Genomic DNA, 12,050 nt, shown 5'->3' with positions numbered 1-12,050 from the left:
CCCGACGCGCACGCGCCCCCACGTTCACTCACACTCACCCCCGCGCACACTCACCCCCGCGCACACTCACGCCGCCGCCGCCGCGCTGATGTGCAGCGCACTGGGCTTCACCTGCAACGTGTCGATTGGACGGATGGTCGCGGCGCGTGGCTCCGGCCCCGGGCACCGCTGCCCAGCCTGTCTGCTAGGTGAGGGGATTAACCCCCTCAGAAAGACCAAGGCCAGCCCTGCCCCTTCTCCTCCCCCCCTCAAAAAAAAAATCCTTTTAAAAAGCCACGTCCAAATTAGCAAGTGCCGGATTCTGCTGGATTTAAGAGCTTTACCTAATACCAGGTTGGTTAACGGTTCCACTGCTTCAACCCTTTATCTGCCTGGCACCCCTAAACCCCAAAATTGAGACGAGAGACTCCAAAGCGAGTATTTACGTACCAGCTATGAGTGCCTCGGCGATTGCAGTCTCCGAAGAGGGTGGCCGGTGGCGGGGGATTGAGGGTTTTCCTTTCCTGCAAAGCAGGATTAATGATCCGTCTCGGGGGTGTTGAAGTTCACGACTCTTCTTTGCAAAGCAAAAGGAATGCATTCGGACGCCAGCACTTCTGGATCGTGGTGATCAAGAATCACCCTGACGAGCACTTTCGATAGAGTGAAGCCCCGAGATTTCCTAGAGGTGAAGAAGCCGAAGGAAGTGGTTTTTGAAAGGGGGTGGGGGGACCTTCCTTTCTCAAAAAAAAAAAAAAAAAAAAAAGTGGGGGGAGGTGGAGAGGCAGGAGCCCAGATTCCAGTTGGTGATGATCGGAGCCGGGGAGGGGAAGCGGGCGGGGGCAGGCTGTGCAAGTCAACTGCACGGCACCGGGAGAGGAAGAGGAGGAGGGGGAGGTGGGGGAGAATAAGAAAAATGGGTATTAATCACCGGCGACTGGGGGTGGGGGGGAGCACGGGGACAGCACAGGTCGCCTGGTCTGGATTTGGGTCTCACACCCAGAAACGTGCCACACACACACACACACTCACACACACACACACACACACACCCCTACCTACCTCTCACACACGGGCTCTGGTGGGAGGAGAAACCCAGGAAGCTAGGGAAGATGTTTCTGCTCTCAGGGTGTGTGTGCGAGCGTGTGTCCTCTTTCTCCACACCCCCCACCCCTCCCCACCCCCAAACCCCTTCACCCCCTCACTCCAATTGCTAAGACTCTGGCGGAGGCAGCTTCCCACGTCATGTGCTGGGGGAAGTGGGGTGGGAAGGGGGAAAAGGCTTAACCCGAGTCCGTGGCGCCTCCTCCTGGCCTCAGGGGGGAACAGCACGAGGGAGGGCTGCTTAGGGTGGGGGGAGCTAGATAGTGCCCCCGGTGGGCAGCCGCGCTGGGTTGCGGAAAGCATCTCAAAGGCGGAGCTGCAATTTGAAATTAAGACCCCTGCATTACTGTCCATAAATCAGCCTTTGCTTCACAAGTGCATTTTGTGTGCTGGACTCAGTTTAAGGCTGAGTTCTTGCCTTCAAGAAGCTTAAGATCTATTTTGAGCCCCAAGAGGCTGACTGTTGACACAATAGAAAACAAAGCAAGGTAAATGTAACTAAAGGCTAAACTGTATAGTACAGGCTGTAAGTATGTTTTTCTGGCTGCTAGTGAAGATTTGAGCAGTTTGTAATTTTGTGTTAAAGTGGATCCTCTTATTTAAAAGTCTTGAGAAGACACGGTGATGAGACAAATGAATATTCCCCATATGAAACTAGATTTTATAGTATTTACAAACTCACCCTCTAAAAGGCAAACATCTATTCATTACTCTCTCTTAAGCTCTTTTATATTTTAATTGCACTTTTCATCACCTGTAGCATTATTTATTTTTAATATTAATTTGCCATATATGCATGGTTTTTACTCTCATTCATTGACTTCTCAAAGTCCGAGAATATTACAATGGTGGAGTCTTTTCATACGGGTTATACTATGGGCTTCTCACCCACAGTCCTGAGAAGCAGTCCTACAAACACACAGGAAGCAATGCTGTGTGAAATGGTTATACCTAGTCACTTGGAGCTTGGGTCTATGAAGAAGAAATCAGATGTGTGTGCTGTCCTATAGACCAGACAGTACTCAGTACAACTGAACAAATTCTTGTTTCCTGAGTTATACTAGGCTTTTTCTTAGAATCTAAGATGTTTAAGACACAAACACATACACACACACACACACTCACACACACAGAAACACATAAGCATTATCAATACAGTGTGTTCATAGGCAAATGATTCTTCCTTGGGAACAGTGTTGCTATTTTTCTAAGATCACCAGGGCTGATCTTCCACTTCTTTGAAAGGAGAACTGCATAGCTACCCCACAGTGGCTGTGCTTCTCCATTCACAACAGTCAGTCTCAGCCTCTCTATGTTCAGATTTTCAGTTGTTAGAACACCGACTGCAGGAGGAGTATAGGATGCAGAACGAATTCCATAAAGGCCATTACCTTCAGAATAAGATCTGAGTTCGCTGAAGCCACCCGTATGAGTTAACCTTTCGTCTACATTTCTGTATTTTATTCTTTCACCTCATAGCTTACCTTCCTTCCCCTTCCTACCCTCAACCCCCTTCACTGAAATTGTATACCATTCTTTTCCATTTTCTTTTCCTTCCTACCTGAACCCAGCAATTCCATTCTCTTCAGTTCATTTTTGCAAATGTAGAGAGAGGAATGAACTCTCACATTCCCTCAACCTAATTTAATGTACCCTCCCTTCAGGTTCTAGCTCAAGTCCCACACCTATGAGGATATTTTTTTTTAGTCAACCAAGCCTGCATTGATTTCTATAACAATTTCCAGGGTTTTAAAATGAGAAATGGCTCCTCATTATGACCCTCCAACTCTCACGAACTGTATGTGAAAATGTATGGAAGACTTTGATAAGTTATCACATGACTGGGTCATATTTCTTCCAAGTATTATCCAGGTATCAGAGGTACTAACCATACCAAATTGACATTTGGTCCTGCATAATGAAAAACTGGCCCACCAAAAGGAAAAGCAATACTGCCATAGTTATCTATGTTGAGTGATACGAAACTTTTGATAATTCAACCATATAGAATTGACAATCACATGAAATAATCATTATTGACCTATAATAAAAAAGACCATTTCATAAGGTTCAACTTAAAATTGTATCCTTATTATATATTTCTTTTCTTCCCAATAAATGGCTTAGCTCTTTAAGGGAGGGGTTCAATCAATATTAAAGTTTTTCTAATGACTGAAACTACTTTCCCAAGCTTTTTCTGACTCTGGAAGAGCTAATTCTAGGAACCATGCTGCTTGTGAAATAGAAAGTGATATCCCCTCTCCACAGTGTTCCTTGCCTATTGCTCATTCAGTGGGAACAAGACTTCTCTTCTTATTTCTCAAACCCTCTGTCACTCACTTTTGCACTTCTCATGAACCACAAACCTTTCAATTAAACTATTTCAAGGACCACCTAGATTCAGGCAATTTGAAGTAACATTTCTTGACATTACAAGTAATATATGTCCTAACTCCTAGTCAGGCAGCACAGAAAGCAAGACAAAATTTGGGGTTATATTTCAAATTTCATTTGTTTATTGAGTAAAAGCTCTTGCCGAAGGGAAGGCTGCTAATGACACAGGTGGAGGGATTCTGCCAGTTCACTTGACCCCAGGAGAGGCTCCCAGGAGATGCAAACGCTTGTCCCCAGCCCAATTAGCAGGTATAAAGCCCACTCCTTGCCTCTTCACTCCCAAGCATATTTATTTATTTGGTAACATGTTTCAGATTAAACACCGGTAGCAAAGTGTAGGATCTGAAGCTTATACAATTAGGGGTGAATCATTGAGAGAAAAGATAAAATTTGGTTTGACATGAATATTTACTTAAAATGAAAATAAATCACAATTAAAAATTCTTCACTATTCATGAATACTAGAAAAACAAACTATTAGATAATAAGTTTTACTACTTAACTGTCTAATGCCTCTGTAATACTTGTTTTTTTAATTTTTCATTAGTTTTTATAATATATTTTTCTTTTTAACTACATATCTTTGAGCACCTCTTCACATGATGATTGAAAGCATCATTTTCTTTTTTTTTACATTTGGTATATATCTTAATTTTATTTTTTATGTAATTTTTAAATTTATATATGGCAGCAGAATGCATTATAATTCTTATCATATAGAGAGAGCACAATTTTTCATATGTCTAGTTGTATACATAGTATATTCACACCAATTTGTATCTTCATACATGTAAGTTGAATAGTAGTTATCATCACATTCCACCATCATTAATTACCCCATGCCCCCTCCCTTCCCCTCCAACCCCTCTACATTATCTAGCATTTGTCTACCCTTCACACATCAGATAGAGCACTAATCACTAGCGTATATAGAAAACTCAAACAGCTAAACACCAAAAAACAAATAACCCAATCAATAAATGGGCCAAGGACCTGACGAGACACTTCTCACAAGATGACGTACGATCAATCAACAAATACATGAAAAAAATGTTCATCATCACTAGCAATTAGAGAAATGCAAATCAAAACCACTCTAAGATTTCATCTCACTCCAGTCAGAATGGCAGCTATTATGCATACAAACAACAATAAGTGTTGGTGAGAATGTGGGGGGAAAGGTACACTCATACACTGCTGGTGGGACTGCAAATTGGTGCAGCCAATATGGAAAGCAGTATGGAGATTTCTTGGAAAATTGGAAATGGAACCACCATTTGACCCAGCTGTCTCTCTCCTTGGTCTATTCCCAAAGGATTTAAAAACAGCATACTACAGGGACACAGCCACATCAATGTTCATAGCAGCACAATTCACAATAGCTAAACTGTGGAACCAACCTAGATTCCCTTCAATAGATGAATGGGTTAAAAAAATGTGGCATTTATACACAATGGAATATTACTCAGCAATAAAAAGAGAATAAAATCATAGCATTTACAGGTAAATGGATGGAGTTAGAGAAGATTGCTAAGTGAAGTTAGCCAATTCCAAAAAAAAAAAAACAAAAACAAATGCTGAATGTTTTCTTTGATATAAGGAGGCTGATTCATAGTGGGATAGGGAAAGTATCATTTTCTATAAAGGTAATAGAAAGAATCCCTCCCCCAAAATCCCATCCATTCTTTTCTTTAACATTCAAAATCATTTTTTAATCTTGTAGAACTGTACAATACATTTCCATTATTTATAATTATCTTACTGAGCATTATTATAACAGAAATTCTTGCTGCTATCCATTTGCAAAAGTACCCATGAATCAATGGTTTTCTTTTTTATATACAATTTTTTATTTGTTTTAATTAGTCTTGACATATCATACTTTTGAATCAGATGGTATATAATTTCTCATTTTTCTGAGTGTACAGGTTGCAGAATTACATTGGTCATGTAGTCACGTATATACCAACAGCCCATCCATTCTTAAACCTGGTTGTTTGACGATTATTTTTCATTTTAGATAACTCAGAATAATGTCTTTACTCATTGGTAGTAGTGTAATGTACATTTTTTGGATTGTTTTCAAATATGGGGAAATCTTTATCAAATTTCTTTTATATATTAGCTGTAAGATTACAAGAACTTCAAATTTTTTTGTACAATGACTAACATTAAATATCCCTTGAATTGATGACACTCATTAACTAGATTCTGATGTATTATCAATTTGGCAGTATCTTCATCAATGTCAGTATTTCAACTCAAATCAGTCAGAAACTTAGCTCTTTTTTCCTATGTATTCATATGATTCACTCCTCTTCATTAATTGGATTATCAAACAACTTAGGAGTCTGTTAATTACTACTATTCAAAATTTCTCTTTTCTTCTTAAAGAATTAAGAAGTTTGGGTATGATTTGGAAAAAAAATGTTGCAATTTGCTCCTTGATGTCAAATTAATTTCTATTGATGTCAGTGTTCATCTTTATCTCTTTTATTTCATATTATATTAATTTTCATCTTCATTTTCTCTCAATTATTGAATAAATAAATGTAGATAATAAAAAAGAACTCTTCGAATATGTCCTAAGCAACAGTATGTAATTTCTTACTTGTTTTATTAAAATGTCCCAAAGTGTCTTTCCAAATTGCAGTTGAAGTAGAAAAATCAAGCTTTATGAACTCTTTGACTAAAATTTTCTCTTCATCTTTGCAACTGGATTTCCTTTCCCAGCTTATGAAAACTTTCAGAAACTTAATGTTGAGGGTCTCACATTACTTGGCTTAAGCAGTTTTCTAATGGAAAAAATTATACTTAGCTTCTTTCAAGAAAAGTCTAACTTGTCATTTCTGTTTACTCCATTTGTGAGACAAATACAAAAGACAAAAAAAATTACAAAATATGAGAGTGGTCAACAACTTCAGGCAAGGGAAAGTCAGTTTTTTCTCCAACAAGAAGAAGGGGATGACCCATACAGCATATGTCTTGTGTCTCAACTTCATGTCACACCTGGAGCCTTCTTCAAAACAGCAACCATAACTTCACTGTGTAAGAAACTGACTGCAAGCCTTATAAATTTATGTTACTAAATCCACATTAAAGTATTCCCAATTGAACTTCCTTTTGAATTCAACTCCATCTCGAAAATACTCACTGCTACCCCAAGGAACCTAGTGAAGGGACAATCTAAGAGGGAAATTTGAGGTGAAAAGAGACAGCAATTGTAAATGATTGCAATTAAAATACACTACTTGAACAAATCACACTCACACATTTGGATGCATTGTTAAGGCCTCTCTCACGGACTTAGAAGGGGCCCTGAGTAAGGCCCTATGAATCTTAAGCACATTAACTTCTGTCAGTCTGTCTTAGACCATAACCTAATGTAAACAAGGCCTCTTGTCACTAGAAAAAAATTCAGATGATTTTTATCTTTGAAAAAATAATTTGTTAAAGGCTCAGTTGACAACATGCATATTAATGTCTTCTACTAAATCAAGTCTATCTTATTTTACTTGCAATTCCTGGAGTGTACAGGAAACACAGGCCGAGCATTCAATTTTAATACCTCTCACAAGCATACTAAGATCCTGCCTGTACCATCATTACTCTTTTAAAAGAATCTGAATTTTGTTCTTATTATAATGATATTAATTATTAAACTCAGGTAGTCTTTTTTTCAAAGGGAAAATTAAACAATCTTCATCCCCTTGTCTGAAGACCTGCTTGTCCTCCAGTGATGAGAAAACTATTCATTGTCCTGTGCAATTTATTGAGCTTGTTGTGTACTTTGCAACAATACACTTCTAGATATTTACATTGTGTACTCAGGGAAGCATTTTTTAAAGCTTTTAAAAAAAATGCTTCCCTAAATATGCATTTTACTTCTGGAAATTATATAAGAGGGAAAAGATAAGAGGAGAAAGACGGGAGAATAAATAAGACGTGTCTGAGAAAAGAATGATTGAATCTGTAAATGAGGAGATACAAGATGCAATATGGTAGTAAGTGTTCTCTCTACTAGAGAAAGGGAAGCATTTGCAGGAACATACCCTGAATGAAAATAACCAACTATTAAGCACAGTTAGGGTTGGCACTGTCTGCTAGTCATCTTTTTTCCTTGTAACATAACAAAGATACGACACAGTATTTGATCCGGCGGCTGTTCTTTTTTTTTTTTTTTCAAGAAATCCCTCATCATCTTAATTCTATCAATCTGAATAGGACTTTCTCTCTCTCTCTCTCTCTCTCTCTCACACACACACACACACACACACACACACACACATCAATCTGAATAGGACTTTCTCTCTCTCTCTCTCTCTCTCTCTCACACACACACACACACACACACACACACACACACATCATTATACCACTTTGGGGGAAAATTCTAATCTCACAACTACTTTATAGGGAAGACACATTCTTCTGGGGCTTTTACCATTAGATTACTCAAGTTTCCTAAAAATGTACCCATTTGTTTTTTCTTTCTTTCTTTCTTTCTTTTTTTCTTTTGCTATAGACAATATAGATATGAGACTCCATCTCTAGCTAAAGGCATTTTTAAGCATCTTATTATCAAAGGCAGCCAGATAATGATGCCAACGGTAAAACAAAATGGAGACATATTTTAAATCTCTCCTTTAGCCAATTCTCTTCTTCCTTGTCACTTTATTCCCTTCTCCAATTTTTTCCATAAATTTAATATATTTTTAAATTAAATATAACTCTATTTTTTGGCTATATGTGTGTTTGGGCTTTTTATTGATTTTTTAAAAAAATAAATTACCTCAGGATGCATTACAATTATTATTACAATATAGAGCACAATTTTTCATATCTCTGGTTGTATATAAAGTATGTTCACACCAATTTGTGTCTTCATATATGTACTTTGAATAAAGATGTCCATCATATTCCATCATCCTTCTTAATTCCCTGTCCCCTCCATTTCCCTCCCACCCCTCTGCCCTATCTAGAATTCATCTATTCCTCCCATGCTCCCCCTCCCTACCCCACTATGAGTCAGCCTCCTTATATCAGAAAAACATTTGGCATTTGTTTTTTGGGATTGGCTAACTTCACTTAGCATTATCTTCTCCAACGCCATCCATTTACCTGCAAATGCCATGATTTTATTCTCTTCTATTGCTGCCTTCTCCAAATTTTTTTAAGTGATTCTTTCAGAGCCTTAAATCAATGTTGTCAAGGTTCTTTTCCATTTGATATCTGTCTCCTTCCATGAGAGTCTTCACTCCAGGAACAGTTGCTGGGAGACACTATGTCTTTTTCATACCCTTTTCAGGAGTCCTTTCATCTTTCAGAGTAGCTGTTACTCATACTGACTTCTGTCCACTTTCAGAAAAGTATATGGCCCTTCCACTCTCCCACCTGCCATCAGCATTCCCCATTGACAGTCAAGAGAACAGCAAAGGCAGTTTAGGTGTCTCCTGATTGAGTTGGGAGAAAGAAAGGCCCACCCAGAGACCTTGACCAGCTGTTGAGAGAACAGAGTACCAGTGGGTAGGATATTCATGTGAAGAAGGAGGTCCCACAAAATACATGCAAAATCGCATGAATTGGGCTAGTGCTTTGATAACATCTGAGGCACCATCAGAGGCTATGATGGTCATTCCTCTTGTGCTGCCAATCAACACCACAAACCCAGCCAAGCCTGGTACCCTGAGAGGTGTATGGTGTAAGCTCCACCAGGAAGAAGCCTGGTCTGTTCTGTTCCCTGCTACATACCCAGCACCCTGAGCTGTGTCTGAATGAATAAATGAATGACTTGTAAGAGGGCCTGAAGAATGAGGTCAGTAAATATTTAAAGAAGGATTTTCTATGCCTCTGTAATAACTGCATTATGATGACCCTACTTGAACTTCTCAACAGGCTCCCTACTCAAGGAATTTAGTCCAAACTTTCTCTTGACATTCTGGGTCCTTCATAACCTGGTCCAGTTTGACTACTCTCCATATCTCTTCATTAAATGTACCTGTTTTTTTTTTAATTTTTGCTTTTCAATTAGGTTTATTTCATCTTTGCATTTAAATTTTAGTTCCCTCAAAATTGTGTAAGCAGAGTTTAAGATAATCACGTAGTTCAGCAGACCCCTGATTTCCTTACTGCCACCATATTTCTCTCTCTTAAGGCTACCCTTTTCATATCTTTCCACTGATACTTTTGGCCTTTCCCCCTCACAATTCAAATTGACACACTTACATTACTATTTCTTAATTTATTAGTTAATTCATCATCTATTGACATCCCACTATGGAGGATTACAGTTTGCCTCTCTTTCAGCAAAAAAAAAAAAAAAAAAAAAGAAAAGAAAAAAAGAAAAAAGAAAAAGAAAGAGAAAAGAAAAGAAACAAAGAAAGAAACAGAACTCCTAACTCACCACACATAGACACTGCCCATGTCCAGTAATACTCACAAATAATAATTATACTTAAATCAATATCTCAATATCTAGAGTTTAAAATGGTCTCATAAGTGTCCTTTATGATGTATTTCATTATCTTGTTTCTTTAAGTCTCTTTTAATCCAGAATAATTCCTCTCATCTTGTTTTGTCTTTTCATGACATTTACATTTTGAATAGTTTGGGCCAGTTGTCTTGTAGAATATTTCACATTCTGGATTTGTCTGATTTTTTTTCCTCATGAATAGGTTAAGGATAAACATTTTCAAGGTGATATTGCCGACTTCTCTGGTGTATCATATCCAGGGTCATGTAATGCTAGTTTGTCCCATGATTGATGGTGACAAATTTGGCCATTGCTTTAAAGTGTTTCCCAGACTTCTGAATTGTGAAAGTGGTTTTTTTTTTCCTTTTGTTGGAATCAACAAGTGATCACTTCAGACTGTGGTTCATATTCCTGTTTCCTAATAACTTTGTTCTCAGAATAAAGAGTATGGAAAAGAAAACAGCAATGCCATAAGAATAACAATGAGCACTCCTAGCACCCAGATCCTGGCTTCTGAATGCCATTTCTACACAAAGAAACGAGAGCTCCTTGGAGAAGTGGCAGACCCCAAAACCACTGCAGAGTTGAGCCTGGAACACGTTGTTTGGCTCAAAAGCAGGGAAATCTTCTTAGATTCATGGAAATATGTCAAAAGGACATAAGATTGAGCTTCAAGGTTCTCTCACCAGCCAAGCTGAGAACCCTTTTAACATAAAAAAATTATTAATTATGATACATTGAATAGAAAAGGAATCCATTAGCCCATAGGGATACTCAAATAGTCAAAAAGTGGTGAATAAAAGGAATAAAGCACTTTTTTTTAAACAAATATTCCAGTTAATAAATGCTGAAGTAATTACAGAAAATCAGTATTTTGCTATCTCCCATGTATTAATGCAGTAATAAATACTTTTTCAATGATGAACTTTGGCAAGATATAATCATAAAAAGCATTTATTCTTTATCTGTAAAAATTATTTTGCCCTTTTCTAAAACTCCAATATGTGTAGTCTCACATATCTGATAAATACTCCTTTCCCTTCCACTAAGCTTACTAAAACATTTCACAAACCCTTGCAAATTTCATTCTTTGCAAAATTTTTCCTTCCTCCATTGGTTGATTGCTGAGAGCCCTGATTCATATATAATTTAGTGACTCTGTAGAGAAAAATCCTTTAACCTCTATTTAGGAGCAATTTATGAATTTCTTTGAACAAAAACATTTCAAAAATTTCTTTTACAAAATGCTAAAACACACTTCTCAGTTAACTAGTTTATTCCAAAACACTTTCCTGCCTCTCAGAAATTTATAGACTCTTAGTCCATTCAGGATTGTATAGCAAAACACCATAAACGGGGTGGCTTATAAACAACAGAAATTTCTTTAAGTTCTAGAGGCTGGGAAGCCCAAGGTCAAGGTGTTCACAGATTCACTGGTGAGGGTTACTTTCTGGTTCATAGGTGACACCTTCCAGCTCTCTTCAGTGGAAGGAGTGAGGGGTCTCTTTCAGAGTTTTCAAAATGTCACTAATCCCATTCATGAGGAATATGACCCCATGACTGAATCACATGCAAAGGCCCCACCTTCTAATATCATCAATTTAGAGATTAGGATTTTAGCACAAGGATTTGCAGGGCCCAGAGAGGGGAGGACACAAACATTTAGCATAATCTAAAGAAAAGTAACCATTTTTTCATGATGATTGTACATCATCTTCTGAGAAGTGTCTCTTCAGGTCCTTGGCCCATTTATTGATTGTGTTATTTGTTTTTTTGGTGTTTAGCTTTTTGAGTTCTTTATATACCCTAGGGATTCGTGCTCTATCTGATGTGTGAGGGGTAAAGATTTGCTCCCAAGATGTAGGTTCTTTTTTTTTTTTTAGAATTTTTTTAATATTGATTTTTTTTAGTTTTTTGGCAGACACAACATCTTTGTTTGTATGTGGTGCTGAGGATCGAACCCGGGCCGCACGCATGCCAGGCGAGCGAGCTACCGCTTGAGCCACATCCCCAGCCCCCCAAGATGTAGGTTCTCAAATCAAAACCACTCTAAGATTTCATCTCACTCCATTCAGAATGGCAGCTATTATGCATACAAATA

The 12,050-nt window shown here is 38.2% G+C and overlaps 1 protein-coding gene across 1 annotated transcript in view; it reads right to left on the bottom strand.

The window, feature by feature from the left end:
* Positions 1–1,138, bottom strand: part of Grin2b (glutamate ionotropic receptor NMDA type subunit 2B) — a 401,948-nt gene extending 400,810 nt beyond the window's left edge. Inside the window, exons 1-2 of the mRNA XM_078015203.1 lie at positions 1,042–1,138; positions 430–661 (exon numbers count right to left, since the gene is read on the bottom strand). The gene's annotated coding sequence lies outside the window, so the exon portion shown is untranslated. The remainder of the gene's footprint in view (positions 1–429; positions 662–1,041) is intronic.
* Positions 1,139–12,050: the final 10,912 nt, after the last annotated feature.

Source organism: Ictidomys tridecemlineatus, chromosome 6 (genome assembly GCF_052094955.1).
Source record: "Ictidomys tridecemlineatus isolate mIctTri1 chromosome 6, mIctTri1.hap1, whole genome shotgun sequence".
Classification (NCBI taxonomy): Eukaryota; Metazoa; Chordata; class Mammalia; order Rodentia; family Sciuridae; genus Ictidomys; species Ictidomys tridecemlineatus.
Note: the sequence above shows the minus strand (reverse complement) of the source record. Positions and strands in the feature narration are given on the sequence as shown.